The 22,235-nt window shown below is 32.8% G+C and overlaps 1 protein-coding gene across 1 annotated transcript in view; it reads left to right on the top strand.

The window, feature by feature from the left end:
- LOC119638900 (octopamine receptor Oamb-like) overlaps positions 1-22,235 on the top strand; it is a 95,153-nt gene that overhangs the window by 34,756 nt on the left and 38,162 nt on the right. Inside the window, 1 exon segment of the mRNA XM_038035997.1 lies at positions 13,366-13,843. The gene's annotated coding sequence lies outside the window, so the exon portion shown is untranslated.

Below are 22,235 nucleotides of genomic sequence, written 5' to 3'. Positions count from 1 at the left end.
GTCGATCAATGTCCATGTCCACAAGACTGTGCTCGTGTCCACAAGTTACCCGAAAGACGAAGAAAAAAACACTTGAATAAACTACTTTTTCATTGTCATTCTTATCTAAGCTTACCTGACTGACTCTCCGAAGAAAAAATAATCATCCTACAAAAGAGCAAAATAAATTTTTATATTTGCCTTAGTTCAAATAGGTTTAACAAGCGTTTACTTACAATATTAATGAGACTAACTGTAAATACGATCAGCTAACGTTCAACATGAAATGGAATGCAATCTCCACAAAAAACAAGAAGTTAATTAAGCGTTTTACCATACGTTTGAATTAGCATAGAAGGAATAAACGTGTAAGGAATTTTTTTTTTTTTTTTTAAATGAGTTTCTTTTGCTTAAGTGATTTGTTAAACCCAAACAAAAGGTAATTGGAACGAAGATAATGCATTTTATAACGCTCTATAAAATTGCAACATTTTTCTACGTCAAAAAAAATGAAAAATAAAATCATGCTTAAATATTAGAATTATAAGCATTCAACTGAAGCCCTTGCTAGTCTAATAATAGGCGATCGGACTTACGTGAATACGAAGAAATTTTTTTTAGTTTGATATGACTAACCCCGTAGGGGATATCCTCCTTATTCGTTTAGCATGGTAAAGGCCAGAACGAAGTGAGGAAAGAGAAATATGTGGGGAGAAGTAGTGGCCGCACCTTGTTAGGTGTTGCACGCAATCGGTAAGTGTCATGCCTCTCACGGCTAGGCACTCAACATAACTAGTTTTGCAAACCGCGATTCTTACCTACTCGGCAATTCACACGGATAACCCGATTACTGCGTAAGCAGTTGATTGAAAAACGGCTAATCGTTTGCTGAAAACTTGGAAAATGTTTGCAACGTCCAGATGGAACGTCAGAGACCCCACAAAGTGTATATATTCTTGATCAGTATCAAATTTTAAATCAAATTAAAGAGGTCCGTCTCTCCGTCTGTGCAATGTCGGTTGTAAACGAAGCTGTCGACTTCAAATTTAGCAGGCACATTCTAAATTCTTGCACGCAGGTTGATGTTAAAAATTAAGTAAATCGGTCGAAGGACACGTTCACAGTGCCACGTAAACTGAGAACGCCTTTGTTTTTCAAAAGAATAAAAAATCGTTACTCAAACTGTAGCAAATAAATGTACAAACATATTCTGTATAACGCGCATAAAAAAGATTTCCAAAACCCCATAAAGTATAAAAATTCCTTGGCACTCTTAAATTTAAGGTGGCCATAAAAATGTCCGTTTGTCCAACTGTCTGCCTGCGCAACTGTCTAGTATTTTTGATAAACATTGTCCCGTTACCGAAAATTAATATACACTCTACAAACTTGCAAACAATTTGGACGTGACCTAACTTTTTCAAAGGACCCACCTGCAACTCCCGCATGTCTATGCGACAAAAGATTTTATTTTGAAAATAGAAAAAATCTGCTACGCCCTCACCATATTATAGAGCGTGAAAATTGAAGTCTTTTGCTTTTCTTGCCTTTTCTACAATAACGGAAATGGATGCAAAAGATTCAGTCACGACCGAATATAATTTTCTTATTTGTTAATTCTGATCTGTTTTTCTAAATCTTAGCAGTTCACTCATAAGCATATTTTATTTTTATCAGTGCAAAATTTTTCGATTAAATCTACAGAAAACCCTATGCTTCTGACTAGAGAAAGTTAAATTTTTAAGTCTACGATTTCAGAATTGAATATCTTAGGTATACGAACAGCTCGAAAAACGTAGCAACGTGGAAGACGACGTAAAAAATTCCGGAACACTTGCAGTCCTGCATAGTTTTATGTGGCGATTGGTGTCAGAAAAAAATATATTCGCGATATAACTTTTTAGATATATTTCTTAAATATTTAAGGAATCGTTTAAGACGATAGCAAAAGGTGACCTGTTCCCAAGGAAGCATTGCTTGTTAAGAAAATTGTAAATAGTAATATATTTTCAAAAAATATAATGAAAATGAAATTTTTTTAAACAAGTATTTACGAAAAATTTAATAAATATAAGCAAAACTTTAGTAAAACTGTATTTTGACAAAGAGATGTTTTTTTTTGTGTGTGTGGTTAGAGACATTTTTTGTTTGTATGGTTAGGTAAGTTCACTTCATTACCATATATATATATATACATATATATTCTAAGAGAAATTGCGGCATCCACATGAATAAACACAAAAACAATTGTCCACATATCAAAACTAAAGCACAATAAACAGTCAGCAAGTCTCCTTGGTACCAATAAAAGCCACAAACATATTTAATTCAAAGAAGAGTAAATGGTATGTTTTTATGATGTGAATAAATTTATGTACATAACAAATTTACGTTTAATAAAACTGAATAGATAGTAGATACGAGAGAAATACGTATAGAAAACATAAACAAAGAGATATCAGACAAGCCAATAATGCCCATTGAATTTTAGTACATAAATAAACCGAGTGATTGATTAGAAAACTAATTTAAGTTGACATCGAAAGTTCGACAAAATAGACAGACATTAAGTCAAAAGTTTCAAAGTTTTCACAATCAATATATTTGTTCAGTATGTGCTATGTATGCATGTATTGTATCTACTTGTTTGCGTACGATGGTGTATTAACGGAAATATACAATAAATAAGAGAAATGAAAAAATTTCGAAGTAACGGAACATAACATCTAAGCTAACAGTCATCCTACATTAATGTATAGGGTGTCTCAACGCAACATTTCAATTTGCCGCCATGTGTGCGATAAAAGGTTTCAACCCCCTTTTTCCCTTCTTCGAAAAGAACAAAAAAAAAACAGTTTGACAGCTGACAGTTTAAGGTTAGTAAAAATCGAGCATCGTTTTGGCGGTTGGAATTGGCCCCCTAGACCATGTAATTAAACACCAAAGGTGTTTAGATAGGTCCCGACCCAATTCAGTGAGCGAGAAAATGGTGTGAGCCAATTCGGTACCTCTACCAAGCAAGGCCCCCTTCTTACTCTCTGAGGGGTCCCTAATTGAACTATACTAATTGCCGATGGTTGTAGGCAACCCTACAAAGGAAATTTAAGGCTTCATGCCAGATGCGGACGTTAAATCCCGATAAGGAATCTGTTGTGCAAGACGATTATCCAAAAGTTCTACTTTTTTCCATAAAAAAACCGCTCACGATTTTTTCTTAGATTATAATTTATGTAGACATCTGGTATCAGACTCAACTATTTCTTAATCTTATAAAAATTTGCTTTCTTTCTGTAGCATAGAGCGGAGTTGGTTCCATTGTTAATATGATGCGATTTCTTCCTATTCGAGCTTTAATTCGTATTGTTGAATTACTTGCACCATTATTCCAATTCTTTTGTTGTGGGGTGTAGATCTTACGTCTCGTTTCCAAAATTTAATTAGTTAGTGTTAAGACTAAACTTTCTGCTTAAATTTTTCGTGACTTTGTGAAAATTCAGGAATAATTTTTTAACATTTTTTTTTCTTTTTTTGCGACATTTTTATCATTTTCACAACCTATCATAATTCTGGGGCAAGGTTATACACTTTCAACGTTTGTTCCCTTTTTCTCTTTCGTTTTCATTCCTCCGTCACTTTCCCTCTCTTCCGTTGATTATCATTTAATAATAGAAACCACTGCTGCACTTTGAGATTAAGCTCGAGTTCTATGAAATTGTTTAAAGTCAAGCTCTATGCCAACAGGCCCGCAACCACGCCTGCATTGATAGAGGATATTCAATCCTGCACCGACGGAATTCAGCAATATTTATGTAAAATTATCATAGAAGATTATAGAATAGAATAGTGCGTATGTGCTAGTAAAGCCATTGAGGCCATTTGCCCTATGTGCTGCACCAAACGTCACCCTATCCCCTATACATTATGATTCAATTAAAAAAAGTTATTGTGAAAAATGCTATTTTCTGCTTCTTCTTCCGCGAGTAAGCGAATCGAAAATAGATGATTTACTGAGTTGAGTAACACAGCTTCAGTGTGAGTCCGAATTTCTTTTTTTAAACTTTAATAAAGATCGGGGTTAACTTAATGGTTCAATTCTGTTTTCTTTTTATTCACATTTTTACGTAAATTTTATGACATCCTTTTTAAAAAATAAAAATGTAGTAGAAAAGAAATTTGCTTCTAGGTGGGAGTTAATCCTTTTAGAATCAAAAATTGGGTAATCCTTGCGCTTGCTTGTGTATATATGTGTACGTAAAACTCAATCATACTAAGGGATCATCCAATTAAAGCACTGGTAAATACATTCATCAATAACAATCTGCAGCTTAAGCAGCAGAATTTATTATTGGATCATAGAGAGTATACAAGAACTGTATTTGCTTACAGTTTGCTTTGTAAACTTAAAACCAAAGGTATGGCGCCAACATCCCTTTAGAATAATACTCAGCGGCCTATTTAATACAACTTTCACCTAAAGATTACATACTCACTTACAGGTAGTATCATAGTATAATATGTTATTTCCCCCTTTAAAGAATTTTGAAGAATTCGTGTCGACGCCTGATATTTTAGGCAAAGATTTAAAGTTATAAGCACATTTTTTTCAATCAGTCTTACGAAGTAGCTTGATGAAGGTTTCGCATCGAATATTTCTATTCATTAAATGTCGCTTGAAATGGATATAAAACGAGGCGGACAGTTGTCTTGTTTTGGCAGCCATTAAATCTCTTATATGGGTCTTGCTAGTTATTCAATGCGAAATAAAAAATCATTTGGACAAGTTTGATGAACTAAATGGTCTTCAACACATGGCGATCCAACAGATTGAATTGATTTTCAGTAGCGTTGATCTTGTTGCAAAAAACTTGTCATTGAATCAAAATTCAGCAAACTATTTCGAAAATTTTGACCTGTGGCTTGAGCCAAGATGTACACGGACACGGTACACGGGTTGACAGTTCTCTATTAAATCGTTTGATAAAAAAATTAACTATTTGTACTATAACGGTTCCCTCTTGGACTGTTTGATTTCAAAAATGTCCATAATTATGTCATTTTTATTAAAGACCTCAGCCTGCTTTCTTAAAGACATTAAAAACCTAAATTTTAAATAAATTCTTAACCTTTAACAGTGGAACACAATATGGTAGTCACACTTGTTGTTTCCAATTAATTATTGTAAGTTATTCGGCTGATCATCTCCCAGCATTGCATAGGCAAGAAGACAACCAAAAGTCATTTGACTTCGGAAAAGATCGTTCTAAAGTTCTTTTCAAATCCTTCATCCCCGATGAATTCACCAAGATGTGAAACGTTTCTCAACGTAGTCGCTTAAACCCTTTGCTATTTCTTTTCTATATTGACGATATCTCGTCCGTGATTATAACAACCCCTTTCCTGATGTAAGCGGATGATGTTAAGTTGCTCTTTTCCTTCGCCTCGATACTTCGCACTCCTGTCTCCTTCAAATCGATCCAAACAACATAATTAAATGGCGGTTATTTAATTTTGTGACACTAAATCGAAAACTATGCAAAAAGTTGTTCTTCTCAAGGGGAAATTCATTTTCTACTGAGTATATTATTTATTCACAAAAATTGAGAACGTTATATCTGCACATTGAACTCCCCATTAACAAAGCTATGCCAGCGCTTGGCTTTACTAAGCGATATTCCAAAGAGCTTGATTCTCATAACATTCCCTTGGATCCATACAAAAATATTCCCGGGCGAGACACTCTGTCAACCGTCAGTAAGCAGCTGTTCCTAAGCGGAAGAATTTCGATTGGGGCTTTTTCAGGCGATATGAAACTCTCTCTCTCTCTCTCTCTCTCTCTCTCTCTTTCTCTCTCTCTCTCCATCTATCTATCTATCTATTTATATATCTATCACTATCTCTCTCTCTCTTCCAAGAGCAACAGGTAGTTGGAGAAAACCTTTTACCGCCTAACAACATCCAAACGTCCGTTCCACTCGGTATGACCCATAAAATATACGCTATTTGGATCAAAATTCTTCTGTTCCTTTCCGTCTCTTGTTCGAACTGCTAGCCTTACAGAAAACTTGAAGCAGACAACTAAAGTCCAGAAAATGTTTTCTTTACACAGGTCCGTATCTTTTAAAGGGCCATCATTCTCTCAATTCACGCGCATGAAAGCTCATGAAATGGAAAAAAATAGAAAACATTTTAATTTTACTGCATTGATCTATAAAACTTTACAGCTATAGGGGATTTCTAGGTAAATTTCTTTACAAAGGTTTCCTGAAATATATCACGCCAAGGAATACATGTAAAATAGCGACTTTTATCTATCCGCTTAAGATAGGAAATATTCAGGTTTCGCTACCCGAGGCTCAGTTTCTTATTTTTCGCTATCTTTTCTTAAAGGAAAAAACGGCAAAGAACTTTTCATTAAAAATCTCTCTCTACTCTTCTACTCTTCTTATGCTTACTTCTCTTCCATTCAAAAGTGATTCGAAAAACTCTCATAGCAAAAACAAATATAATAAAGTTTACTCAACTTGATTGCTTTGAAGTTTGTTTGTCATTTAATAGCACTTTACGTCAGTCTTGACATTCGGTTGCCGTACCTTTTATGCAGGATCTTTAAACGAAGAAAAAAAAGAGAAACTTTTAGTTATAATTTTTTTTAAAATTTTTTTATTACATCCCCTATGCAGTTATATTGTAATGGCTTTTATTAAAGAAAGAGAGTAAAAAAGAGAAGTTGAAGATTCCATTAACTTTCGAGAAGATATTGACTGTCTTTCACATATCATTATGTATTGCGATATATTTATTTAAAGTCCCTATAAAGCCCGTAAGTGAATGCATTCAATATGCAAGTGACGATATGTGTGCTTGTAATTATGTTCGACTTTTAAAGTACTTTTCATTATTTTAACTGCACAAATAAAATTAAGGAAAGATAAAGAAAAGTGTTAAGTGAAATAGATAATTGCTCACTTGTGACATAAGGAAGAACAATGAAGAAGAAAGGGAACAATAGCTTGCACAGAATATTGTTTTCCCTTCGCGTTACAATTTTGATCGGTTTTGATGCGTTGTCTACATTAGGCATTATAAAAAGTATCGAGCCTACTAATAGAAATAGCATGAGCTATTTAAAAAGGTTTGTGGAAAGTTTTGTCACGTTTTTCCTAATAAATTGCGTTAAAGTCTCGCAACTTTGTAATAATGTCATCTCGATCAAATGCAACTGTAGAAGCGCACGGCAGTCAACTTAGAAAACATTCCTGATGTTTATTGTGAAGATCCGTTAGCAAAGTCAGCAGAGTGTTCCTGTCTTTGGAAATTTCGATGTTACAGACATGTCGCGCTCTCGTTCTCAGATAATTGGTAAAGTCGATGAAATTCTTCAAAAAAATTAGGAAAACTACAAAATTTCAATTTCATTACCATGGTTAGAGAACTAAGCATTAACCAAAAAAAAAAATAGCTGTAAAGTATTTGCATGAGGTCAAGGACACCAGGACAAGAGGCAGGGAAGAATACAATGGACCCAATTAATATCTGTGAATCGGTGCTAAAACGAAACGAAACCAATAAGTTTTTAAGGAAATTGAATGAGTAGGGGGTGGCAATGGAAAGCCGATCGCATACGACATTCGTATGCGGAAAAAGTCTTAGTCCAAGATACATGACATTGCATAGACGGTGACAAAACCCACATTGACGCCACGTATGGTAACGACTTGCATTTTGGAGGAACGGGAAGAAAATCGTGTTTTATAAGCTTTTCGAGCCTGACCCGTCAGATCGTTTTCACTTCTTACTCCCGACAGTGAATACAATTAATTGATCGGGAAAAAAGGTGTCGTCGTCCATCATAACAATGCTAGGCCAAAAGGTCTTTAAGGATTTTATAAAAGTTAAAACAACTTAAGTGGAGAAATTAGTTTCTATATGGCAAAGAGGATTAGGTTTTAGTGTTTTATTATTGGTAAAAGATAATTATTTGACATATTTTTCCGGGATTAAATTTGGAAAACGTAGGTATATTTTGCTAGCTTCTCGCGATGTAATATAAGCTATCTAATAAAAATTAAGCCCTTAAGTATCAATAAAATACAATCTTAAGCCTTTTATGAGTAGATGTATTAACCAAGGAGACTTGGAGTATTGAATTGTTGGCCTTAACTGAGTTTAGAGTTTTAATGTCTTCTTCTTTTCTTAACTGCCACCATTTTAAAATTTAACAACCGATCTTGAAGATCGATTCCATTAATCTGTTCCACCTATACTGGTTGAAGAAAAGGCAAAATTTTTTTTCTTTCTTTTTTTAATTTTCCAAAAATAGTTACATATTTACTGATCAAATATCTGGGTGTTACACACTTCATGGTATCATATCAGTTATTTATGCATTCCTTTTGAAAAAAAATAAAGAAAAATCCTTCTTACGAAATGCCCAAAGTTATTATACACAAAAAGTAATAAAATGTACATATTTATATTCTTGGTAATAAATAAGACTAAGTGGACGCGCACACGCATACGGCGGACGAGCCGACGCACAGGCACACGCTAATATTTTATGTGACATTTACTTTATAGTTAGGCTTTGCTTTACTCTGCCGTCTTGCGAAATATGTTGTTCTGTGACATTTATTTGTAGATATTTGTTATTTTGCCCTATGAATGACGATATTAATTATCCAAAAGCAAAAATTTGGGAGTCAGTCGGGTTGTGGTGTTACCTCAATGTTAGTTTTACGTAAAAATACGTACACATATGAAAATAGGAAAAAGCAAATACCTCAAATCACCTCACACAATCAAGGCGTAATCAACTTATACTTTACGTAATTAATTTTAGTTATGACCGTAGCTCAGACAAGTAATGGACACTGTTGCGGTTTTATTTGAAACACATCATCAACTGAAATGAAATGTGTTCTCAGATGTATGTGGATTGTGGTAAATGCCCTAAGGGCAAATTCATATTGGATTTGAATATTTTAGGAAATTTATAAAGAATTAATTGAAAATATTGGCTTCAACTAAAATTAGATAGTAATCAAATCAGTTTCCAATTAATATTCAATTGTAATCAGCAGCTTATCTTTTAGCCAACGAAAGATAATTCAAGACGACAAGGAGGTAAAATATTTATTGCACTGAAAATAGTGAAACTAAAGGCTTAATTTAAAACAGCGCAGGGTAATAATAAGGTGAAAAAATGTCCAAACGTATGGTTGATTTTCCTATTTATGAAGAGACGACAATACCTTAATGATTGACTCTGCCTGAATATAATACTTTGGCTCGTTTTGTAGCAATGATATTTACCGGGGGAAAAATATATATATACAATATAAAAATATATATATACATATCGAAATGTAAACCATATTTTCGGACAGATGAAAAGTTCTCTAAGGAGATTCATAAGCATTTCATATCCTCTAGGTTTGCGGTTGTATAGAGAAAGGAAAAATTTAAGCGTAATAACGCCAAATTTGAATTAGCATGAGATTCTCAGTCGTTGCCCTCGCTAGTCATTTCTCAAATGCTGCAAAAAGTCCCAAATCAAATAATCTCCTCGCCCGCTAGAGTAGGTAAGAACCAAGACTAACAAGTCAATATTTGTAGGTTCAAATCTGAATGCGCTGGAGTTTACTTTGGTCTTAGCTACAGTGAGTGTTCAATCGGTTGGGCTGCGGCTGCCTCCCTATACCTTTGCCTTTCTTTGATACTTCCCCTTTCTGGTCGTCACTCTGTTACAAAAATAGGAGACATGCCCTGAGTGAATAGAAAAATAAAATTCTGTAGCTAATGTTTGCAAATTACTTTAATCCTCTTATAAAAAAATTTCTTTTGGTTATGCACTCAAGACTTGAAATTGTTCTTCATTTCATGACGTACAGTCATCGTATGAAAATATTGAACTGTAGTGAACTGGTTACTGATTGATCTGAAATTTAGCACATGGACCTCATTCGCCTCATTGCAATAACTAAACATCGTTTAGATGAGTCCATGACTTTATGCTTGCAAGCAGCTTTCAAAAGTCCTCGCATAGGAAATTTGTTTTATTTGTTGAAAATGTGTAGCGAATATTTTGTACTCATTTCAATAGAATACCAATCAAACACTTGGATTGAATTTTCGAATTAGTTGGATAGCAACTATTTCTTCGAATCTGTTTTGATGGACACTACTATTCTTGGTATATATTTTCAACTATTATATATTACATATTATATGTCGAATCTTATCTATAATATAAGAAAAATTATTACAATTGTATTTGAATATATATAAAAGTGAGGAATAAATTTCGACTAATCGTGATCCCTGGAGGAAATTGCATAATAATGCATAGTCTTGATTATTTTCATTCATTTTCTTTTTATAACTATATACTTTAATATCAGTTATTTCATTTTACAAATGAAGAGAGAATCTCTTCGTAAATGCCTTTTTTTATTTTAACAGCACGTTAAGCAATTAGAACAATAAACGCATAAACAAATGTACACATGGCAATGTTAACAATGTTAAGTGGCAGGCAGAATACTAAATACATGTACATCTGTACATGTTGTATACGTATTGTACGTTTTGTACGTTTATACAAGTATGTATGTGCAGCAATGTAAGAGAAATACTTAATAAAATCTGTTTTCATAATACTTAAATGCTTTACTTAGTTAACCCACATAGCATCCGGCACGGAGCGAATAAAATGCGTATTGAATGGAATATGTATGGAAAGGAAAAGTTAATACCAGCACGAGTAAAAAGAAAAAGCAAGCAATTAAGTTTAAACAAAAAAAAAAAAAAAAAAAACCCTTATACATGCAATAATGCTGTTGATTGATCGTTTAATGAAAAAGTGAACACAATAAGAGAAAAATTTCTCCTTATGTACAGGGAAAAGCAAAATGGTCCTTGTAGAGAATATTTTTTTTCTTTTTTTTTTTTTTAAGTCCGAGTAAGATACTTAGGATAATTAATTGCGGGTGTTTGCCAATCTGCTTGTTAAGCTGGCATACATCTGCACAGACGGGCGAGTTAATGATCGATTTTAAAAGTTTACCTTTTATTATATAAATAAATTAGTTATTCATAAAGTATTTCTCGTACACGCATATTTTTCCAAGAGTGCCTACCATTTCCCTTAACAGAGGTCTGTAAACTCTACCTTATATAATAATACCTTTATATAAATACTTGTTCCTCAAAGAAAAGTTTGCTCATTCGACAGGTGTTTTCTTGCAGATTCACGAATATTGGTAACATTCTCTAGTTTGACCGCACTAGACTCTCAAATTTTGAGATTTTTCGATAGACATTTTTCGCTAGCATAACAAATTTCAAAAGTTTGTTAAAAATAGTTCCTATAAACAGAATTTGAATTCGTTTAGCTTCTTTAAGAGCTATTTTCAAATAGATTCATGTGGTGGGCACAAAAATGTTCCACGTTTCCTAGTCTAACAGAGCTCTATCGGGGTGTCTACGGAACTCGGGTTAGGTGTCCTTGCTAGTTAAATACGAATTTAACTTCTTGCACTTATTTATTCCTTTGCATGGACTTCGCAAAATTAAGCGAAATTAGTCTGCCGAAGTAACCAGCCACTTAACCAATTAGCTGTACGTAAAGAATATATGCGTTATTATCCATCCATCCATTCTTCTAGGATTTCTTCATAAAATTTTATCATTACAATCTCATAATCATATTACACACATACTCTGCTTTCTCTGTAACGAATATAGGAGTATATCGCTATAGCGGTCAACGCGCTTAATTGGTTAAAAATTTGATTTACTTAGGTAGTGTCGGCTCCGCTTTGCGTCTAAATTTGCTCCTTCAACTTTGCTTTTTACTAATACTTAACTAATCGACTTTGGATTATTTGTAGTTTTAAAATGTACTCATTAGACGTCTTCACTCCCATTATTTAATACTTTAATCTCTTTCCTCTGGAAGCTGCATCTTTCTTAGTATTTCCTGCGCTATTGTGAAGCCCTTGACTGCAAAATTCAGCTATGAGATATTTATGAAATCGTTTTCTAGCAAAGATGGAAAATAAACATTTCGAAAATTTTTGAAAATGACAGAGGCTTTAAAATACAAAGGCTTTATCGCTTATAAAGATGCAAAGACGTTGATATGATTGTAACAAATCTTTCATTACACATGTGCGAAGTTATTGACAGAATTATCCTGAATTATACGTTCGGTTTACTTTTAAGAGCGACTTAAGCTAATTTTCCAAGTCCCGCTAAGAACATGTTCGCATTATAATCTGTGCATTCCACTCGAATGCCGGTAATATCTCACGAACAGATTTTGCAATATAAGGACGAACGTCGGAGTACTTTTTTCTTGGTCAGGAAAATTTTTTCGTCAGTTTCAATAGAAATTCTACCAATATCAAAAACGCTACCAATAGGTAGCGTTCCACAATGACGGTCCCCTTGATTTTCTGAGTTGACTTTAAGTGCACTGCACAATAGATTTTAAAATCGAAGTTCATTCGTCGGATTGCAATGAGTACATTTTCATCCCTCGTCACAATTCAACAACATTTTCGTTCGAATTAAATGAGAAAAGAAAACCCCTCCAAAAAGGCCTTTGTACAATTTCTAGAATTCCAACCATTCAAAACTGCAAAAAAAGGATCTGTTCTTACATTGCATTACCATAACTTATACGGTTGTCTAAAACTTGAAAATGAGAAACTCTCTAGTTACGCTCTCTCTCTCTCTGTGCCAAAGGGGAAGAATTTCGAGTCTCTCTCTTTCCGTCTCTCCCTCTCTTTCTCTCTCTCTCTTTCTCTCTGTCTTTTTGTCAACCATAGGTTGATGAGATGACGTATCTGGGAATCATTTCTACTCTGAACTTTGGATTACCTCGAGAAAATTTCGCTATCAACTTTCAGGTCAGAGCCTACTATCGGTTGTAAGTTGTAGATTTATATCTTTTGTCGACATATTCTATGGTTATCCATGTTCATTTTTTTGCTTAAATTTCACTGGCTTTTGGAATACTTTTGTCAAATTCTAGACCGTTACCTGCTATTGATTGCTATAGGCTTTAAGTGTCGTCCTATATATAAGCTTACAACAGGTTTTTTTTGAAACTGATCTGAAAACTAAATGCAGCTCAACAATGTTCACACCGTCGAGGCATTCCCTCATGCCTATGTTCTAGTTGTTAGTGCCCATGCAAGTGCTTGCTCTTGGTTGGCAATGAAAACATTTATTTATTATTTTTGCACTTGCTAAACGTATATAATTAAATTTTATTATGTTAAGGAAATAATAATAATTTTTGATATTTGCATGTGTTCTCTCTCCCCTTAATTATTTTTAATTTTATTAATATTTTCTAATTGATTTTTTTATTTGCAGATTCCATTTCCGCATTGTTTCGTTAATGGCAGAGAAAATTTCGAAAACGGATTCTCACATAAATAAATAAATATTAAATTGTAAATTTTTTATTATGTGTAAAATGTTTTGTGCTTAGTTTAGCAAGAAGCAAGAAATCACGAGTTACGAGAATTTTTCTTATTCAGTTATTTAGTTATTGTATTTCAGTTTTTTAGTTTGATAAAAAATAATGTACTTGTCGCTTAGTTACTGTCTGCTTTGATAAATGTTATGGCTTATGAGCCTTGCTACGAGTGTTATTACCAGCATCAAGTATCGTTTAAGTTAAAAGAAATACATGCACGAATAGTTCAACAGTATTTATGCAGTCACCTGTATTTTAGCAGACGAGGCAGTTTAACATTAAAAAATGGATGAAAAGTGTACGACTCGATCAATATATTGTTGTTGTAATTCATGGTTACAAACGCTCAACAAGCTCCTGCTGCTACAATTAGTAAGTAAATATTTTCATTTAACTTCCATTGTCATGTGCTCAGATGCACAATCGTAACACTACACTACATAATATTCGTTAACAAACACAGTTATCCAAGGGTATCATCTATCTCTTCGCTAATACCAGGGTGTTTTTCAGGGTTACGGGTTTTTAGAGTTAATCGAGGAGGTCATTTTCTTTCCTTTCTTCTTTTTCTTGTTTGTGAATGTTAAAGTTCATATAGCTGCGCGTAATGTTAGCTTAGTAGTGAAGTACAGGTTGGCCTTTCTTTGTGAGCAATCTCTAGTGGTTGTGTTAGATTTTAATAGTCAAGTGAATAACTCACATTTTTGTTTTGTTCTCGTTTTTCCTAATCTCTTCTTCATGGCAAACCCCAAAATCCTCTCTATCGTCCTACAGCGTTTGCTAGAACTTTCGCATCCCACTCTCATCGCATATTTCCATGCCTCCTAACTCTTTGCTCCGCAGTCCGATTAGTTTCTTGCATCTTTCAAATTTTTCGCTTCAACTCTGGCTTCATGACTAATTGAAAAAAAAGTCCTATGATTCAAAAACTTTTACGAATTATGTAAGTAATTTGTTCCGAAGTGATCGGCTCACTAACAATAAATGCTTCGAAGGTCTTGCTAGCTTTTTGTTTTTTGCTTCATGCTTTGCTTTGGTAAGATTTTAATAAATGAAATCGAGGGATATAGGTGAACAGTTGTTGTTGCCAATATATCTTCTTATGGGTCACAAACATTTGACAAACTTGACCTATGCTTATCGGCAAGTATGATAAAACTAAGATAACATACAAAAAAGAAAGAAAAGAGCAACTAAATGAACTTAATGAGCTTGGAAATTTAATTAATGTAAATTTGTCATGAATAATTTTTCATCTTCAAGTTTATTATTATAATCCGAAAGTCAAGATAATATACTTTAGATATTTGCTGGATAAATCAACTATAAAAAGCTATTTACCTTAACAAACAAAGTGCAAGTGCATAGGGAATTAGAGAAGAAAAGGATCATATTTTATTTTAATTTATCGTATTGGCTGAAGCAAATGAATCTTACAGTTAATCGTATTCATTTCATTCATCCATTCATTTTCGTTACTAATGATGCACTCTTAATCTTAACGACTTTAAAGAATAAGATGATAAAGGAATGAATAATCACAGGGGTGTGGGCTAAAAATTTAGCAATCATAAAAAAAATCTCGTACACCGACTTCAATTTTCGGCTAAGCATTCTTTTCCATTCATGTTATATGGGCTCTTCTTCTAGACGCAATTGGGCTATGAGAGAGTATTTTTTTCCGACTCAATCATTCTTTTATGTTAACTTACGGATACCATTTTTCATATCTCGCGACTATTCTAAGCAGCGAACGTTGTCTTCGATTACAAGTGGCTTGAATCGGCTCAAAATCCTAACTGTTAACGGTTGACCGCCCTTTCTCCTTCGTTTTGTTACATTGGTCTAGAACGCTAGTTATGTAAAAGTTTGTGAACAGTATTTAGCAACCGTAAGTCAAAAACTCTAAGCTAATTCTTGCCGCGAATATTTTGTCTTCTTTGGCTGTGTGTGATCGGAAAGTGCTTTAGTTTGGATTGTCAACTGCATTTTTTCCTTGGTTTCCTTACGATTACGTTTTCGAAGAGCGGGGAGATCTTTGCCTGTTTCAGCTGCCATGATATCGAGTCATCTTCAATACATAGATTGTTTTTCGTCGCGAAAAATGTATTACAAGCAAAGTCAACAAGAGAGAGTTTCAGTCGCAGAAAATTACTCCAGGACAGGCAGATGACGTATCACTCTTTCCCTGGCAACGGCGAATAAGTAACCTCTACCATTATTTCTTTGTAGTTGGAAAAACAATATCCAATAATAAATCTTTTCCGATTAGTTGAATATTTACTTATTCCCTTTCTTTCCTGTTTTCTTCATTATCAATGTCATGTTGTTTCGTACGGAACGATCGTGTACTCTGGTGATTTTTTTCTCGCCTAACCAATCTTCGGGTTTTACTAATTAAGAAAATACACATACATACATCGAAGAACTAGTAAATAAGTAGAGAACACTATCACCGTTTACGAAACTAAGAATTGTTTGGATATCGATTTTGATCTCTTGGAGAATAATATTTTAAAAATGAGCCACAATTCTTAGCAGAATTACTTTGGCTTAGCATAAAGGTGAATGCGAAAAACAGCGCGATAGTTTGGACCGAAATTACATCTTCGCATTGCTGCTGTGACAAAGTCAGAATTCTCACCACGTAAGCTAATGGGGAGATTGGAACGGCATTGTAGAACATAACGTGTTGCAAACTGGGCAGACAATTTACCCTTCAATCTATATTGTAAAGAACTAATAACAAACGATGCGATTAAATCGTTCAATTAATGTAAATTATCGGGAGTTAACCGGAATAGGAAATATGCCGCCTTCCGTCATAACAATGCCTGCGCAAACATATCTTTGATGATTCGACGAAAATTAAGAGACTTTAGCTAAGAAATTTTGATGCAACCACCTAATCGGTACGGACTTTGCGGCTTTTCAGTACCTTGCTCGGAAGTGGCCAATTTTTTTCGTCAATGGGGCAAATCTAATTTTTATATAACTCCGGGAGCTAGAACAAGGAAGTGGGCCGGACTCGACGTCATCGCGTATCGGCCTGCGTTGTAAGATCGACTTCAAAAGAGTGGCGTGGAAAACAGTTGCTTTAAGCAGCATAATAATTTCGCTAGAAAAATACTAAAAGACTATCAATTGGCAAGATGATTTTAATTTAATAAAATTTATTTAAAATAAGAGAAGTATTTATTGAAGGTTTTATGAAAAATGCCATGAATTTTTTTCTTAAGGCATACAGTAAATTGAACTATTTGTGTACGAACTTGTGAGCGTGTAGACTAAACTCTATCAAGCAAAATTAGGATTTGTAAACATAAATAAATTTTTCTAGTGTTCATTAAGAAAACATAATTATACTGTTTGTGTACATCTTTACGAGTGGATGGAGAGACTGTTATTTGTTCTTACATGAAATATGAAAATCAAATGCAATTATTCTCTAAGGAAATTGATGGATATTTTTTTCTTCAAATGAAATTATTTCTCATTATATGTTATTGCATTCCTTCTGCTTGTGAGTACTTAATAAGAGCTAGTAAATGAAAATTAAATATTGTTATTTGAATTGAAGGGAATATTTCGATATCCTTTCAAGAAGAAGAAAGAACATCAAGTCTCCGTTAGAAGACATTTCTATCAGAATTTTTCATTTCATATTCTTTTCTACTATCGCAGTCTGTGCATATTCTATATATACACTTTTCTTCCACTAACTAACAACTTAATGCAATTTACCAATGAATGGATTAACCAACTGCATCTACTGCTCTTTAAAGTCGGAAAAGAAAACATTCTGGATTTTATTATAGATTTTCTATCCATCCCTTCAAAAGTGGTCAAACTTTTTCGTAACCCCGTGACCGATATGATTTTTGCATTACAATTACATGGATTTGTTAAACGTCCAAAGAAAAGCTGCTATAGCTTATAAGTCATTGATAATAGTCTGCATTATCCTAGGTACTGTAAGTTTTCTGTACTTTGGTTATTAATTAGGAAGAAGAATATGTTCTACTTTTTAACACATGAACTTTGGAGGTTAACCTCATTCTTTTTAATATAATACTTTTGGTTCGAAAGCGAAAATAAAATCAAGAAAACTCCGTTTTTTTTATGTATAATTTTGAATGAACCTAATCTAAGATAAGTATGTGTACAAGTGTGTATATAAAGCAGTGAATCAATTTCTGTAAATGTCTGCAGCGATGGCTAACTACATGAGGACTTTAATGGGAAATGTATAATTCTAACAAGTGATACTTTTTAGCGATTATAAGGGATAGATGCATAAATATACATTGAAAAAAGAAATTGTTGAAAATGATTGTTTATCCTCATCCCTCATCAGCAGAGGGTGGAGAGCATTTTATTCCAAAAATCTGACTTAATTTGTTCCGCGTTTATGAAGATAGTGAAATAGAAGACTAGAAATCCTATTTTCACTCAATTCATACCCAACATACACTGACATTTGGCAATAATTATCGCCATATTTTGTATCTGAAGGTTTCAAGTTTTTAACTTACACAATATATTTTTTAACCCATAAAATGAAGAGGACGGCCGTTGTATATATAAAAGAAATATATCCTTTTTGCATATTTAGGGATATAAAAAATATATTTCTCGCATAAGTTTCCGTATCCACACCTTTAAAAGTATGTATTTGTGGTAAAAAGTAAGAATCACTTTAGAAATTTCATTTATCTGTAAAGAACTGCTACACGTGAAAGTGATTGCTTAAAGCTATCGTTAACCTCCAAACGTTCTCTTTAAAGCCGGCGTCCTTATAATCATAGAAAAATTTTAAAAACGTAAAAAAAAAAAATAATTTCAAATTCAAATAAAAAAAGCCAAAAAGAGAAATGATCATCGAACGTCATTTACCTGTGCAGCGCGTAGTTTTCATGCAAATGCTAGCATTTTATGAAGGGCGTCTTATTTAAGGTCATCAAATTCTTTTTGTGCGCGATTTACAAACTATTTCTTTGACACTTTGTCACTTTAGCCTTTTTTTTTTTAAATTATTACATTACTTATTTAAAAAAATGTATTATTTTTTATATTAGATTTTGAAGCCATCTTTACAACCTTTTTCAGTCTCTCTTCTTTCTAATTTTTCAACAATTCCGCATAAACTCTCTTCTCTAACATTGCGCTATTATCAAATACATCTTAAATCTTACTACTTTTTTTTATTTCATACTATTTTGTCCTAAATCCCAAAAAAAGGGAAAAAATTAGCAACGTTATTTAAACATGATCAGACACGTTTCCAATGCAATACAAAAAAGTAAATGGCCCACCAGTCGAACTAAATTATGAAATAAATTCTTATTCGACAAGAACGGTCAAACAAAAAAAAAGTCCAGGTTAGCACCTACAGAAACGAACGAGATACGCGTATTCGGCTTTTCACTAAAATGTTGCGAGCTCAACTATTTTTCCAATCAGTGGCACGAAATGGTTGAAAATTCGCGAATATTACAAGAATTTTTGTAAGTTTTTCTTCACAATTTTTCCCTCCAAAAAATATTTTATTAATTTATAACAATTCTTACTAGCACTTGTTTGCACAAGAATGTCATCACGAATAAAAGAGCAGTGAAATATATTAAAACAGTGTTGACAAATATTGTAGCAATAAATAATTTATCAATTTTTCCGGCTTTCGTTAACGATCTGTTTTCAAGCTTTTGTTGCATATTCATAGGGGCCACGAATATTGTCATAAGCTTGTACATAAATAGATAAAAGTAAGATCTCTTTCTGGCTATGTTATTAAAAAATAAATAATATATGTCAGTTGCGCTATCGTATGTCTGAGGCAGAATGACTTTATATATGTCCTGAATTTAAAGATATGAGCAATTATATTAATATTTGGTGAAATAGATTTATTTGGTATGTTGTTTTACCTAACATTTCCCTACTTTCTACAACCATTATGTGCACAAGCAAATTAAGGCGCAACCGTAAATGTTTTATGAACAATAAATATGTAATAATAACCGATTTAACCCACCTAGAATTAACGAGCAGCTAAGTGAGTTTCGAGGGACAATTGAAACTGGATTTAACCGACATATTATGGATCTAGACAGTCTTGGAAGTAAGGCCGATTATTTAATTCTCAAACAGGAATTAATTCATAAATGAGAATCGCTTCAGAAATTTTGCTAATCTCTAAAGAACAGTTGTATTTTAAAAAGAATATTTAGAACTATAATCAACCTCTAAATAATCTCTTTAAGTCCATGTCCTTTAAAAATCAATGCAAAAATTCAAAAAACGGAAAGGAAACCAATAATATTTGAAAATAAAATTTAAATACATTAAAAAAAAAGGAGATAAATGATTATTAAACATCACTTACCTTTGTAGCGCGTTTTACTTGTAGCTATGCAATTATCATTGGAATGTTAGCATCTCTCGAAGAGTATCTTATTTCGTATTGTTAAATTTCTTATGTATTCTCTTCGACGGCCTTACGCTCGCACTTTTTCATTACTTTATTAACTCTGCTATTTAATGACTTCCTTACATATCACCATTTTGTATTTTTTTATTTCTTTATGCTAAATTTTCAAAGCCGCTTTACAACCTTTTTCTCTCTTTTCTAATTTTTCAACAATTTCACACAATTTACTAGCCTAATATTACACAATTATCAACAAATATGTTAAGCCTTACTTACTATCTTTTCATCCCACGCGATTATGTTATTCCAACAAAAAAAAAAAAAAAAACCCAAAAGATATACCAACACTTTTTGAAACACGATAGCACATGTTTCCGATACAAAAAAAAAGTTGTCCCGGCGATCGCACTAGTTAGATAACGAAATAAATTCTTATCCGGCAGAACATACTAATCAGAATATTTAAGACAATCATTTTGTAACTTACTTTTTACAATGCCTATTACCGAAACGAACGCGACACATGTGGCCGGTTTTTCACTAAAACGCTGAGAGTCCACCGGTGCCGGCTCAACTACTTTTCGCATCAATCGCATGCAACAAATTACGAACATTATAAAAATTTTCCTTATAAATTTTTTGTTTAAAATTCTTTACAATTTTTCATAGTTTTTTCGTACAAAAGTTCATTAATTTAACACAATCTTTGTTAGCACATGTTTAAGAATGCACTTGTTTCTTCTTGAACAAAAGAGCAATGAAGTAAATTGTGTAACAGTGTTGATATATATCGTAGCAAATAAAGTAATTTAGCAATTTTTATGATTTTCTATCAACGATTTTCATTTTTAAGCTTAAAACTTTCACGTTAATCTTATTGCATACTCATAGGGGCTCCGAATTTTATTATGAAGTTATATATAAATAAATAAATAAATATAAGAAAACCGAACGCTTTACATGCATTCGTTATTATTGTTTGACGCTTGCAAATGTATTACTGGCAAAGCGTTCATATATAAATCCTGTATTTAGTTCCGAATATAAATTCCCATAAATTGATTCGATTTGTTTAGTTGACATATTTTTTAATTTCTATGATCGTTATACGACCATTTGAGAGAGATATATATATAAAAGCAAATTAACACATAAATGTAAATATTTTATAAATAATACAAGTATTTAAGCCGCCCGCAATTAACGAACATACTGAATGATTTTAAAACCACATTTCACAAAATGCATTTAACTATCCCATCTGTATAATCGAAATCGGTACAATTGTATTGTACGAGTATTTTATATATATATATGTATGTATGTATCTGGGCTTTCATTATGGTTAGAAATAGAAAGAAATATTAATTTGGAAATCTATTCGTTTTTTTTTTTCTTTGTGCTGTCAACAGATTATTAAACTTTAGTTGTTCATGAATGCAATGCACGTGAAATGAATTTTTCAATGTACATAAATGAATATATGTAAGCGGTTTTATATTTGGTTATACATTTGAATAACTGTATAGAAATGTACGTAAAATGAATAAACTAAAATGAATGACTATACAAATATAAATGTTTTATATCTATCTAACGGTATTTAGTTATTCTAAGCAATGATTTCAACGAAATACAAATACAAGAAAATAATGTGCCTTAGTGTATGAACTAATGTTACTCATGCATATTTTAACAAAGCTAAACATTTTCGTGCTATATACGTGTAGGTGTTTGCATATGGAATTAGGATACGGTTGTTTGAAATCTCATCATTTTATAGTTCTTCTCCGACATGTATACATATATTATTGCGATTGTTAAATAGCAAATCGACAAGAAAGCAAACGCAATATATGTTTATATATGTATATGTGCGTATATATATGCATTTTCTACATCCGCATATGTAAATATATTATGGCAAATTTTGTGCTGGTATAAATATATTTGAACTTTCCCACGGTGTTTAAATGCGTTATTGGCTTAAAGCGAAATTCTTGGAATTCTCATCTTCCTCTCTTTCGCTCTTTGTCACTGTTATGGTAACGGAATAGTTGAGTATGACAGTATTTTAAGTTTTATGGAAAATTAATATTCTATTATTTTGGTATTTTTTCTATTATTATTACAATTATCGTGATAAGTTTTGAATGTGTAAGATATGTGATTTCGATTATTCCGCTCGGTAATTCATATTAGAAATTTGTTGTTAAATTAAGGTCCGTCCGTCCGTCTATCTGTTGCAGGAATTCTCGCACTTACCGTTACTGATATAAAGAGAAATTATGTGTTTTTTTTTTTTTTTTTTTATTATTATTATTATTATTATTA

Source organism: Glossina fuscipes, unplaced genomic scaffold, assembly GCF_014805625.2.
Source record: "Glossina fuscipes isolate IAEA_lab_2018 unplaced genomic scaffold, Yale_Gfus_2 110, whole genome shotgun sequence".
Classification (NCBI taxonomy): Eukaryota; Metazoa; Arthropoda; class Insecta; order Diptera; family Glossinidae; genus Glossina; species Glossina fuscipes.
This window is presented reverse-complemented; position numbering and strand designations above follow the sequence as displayed.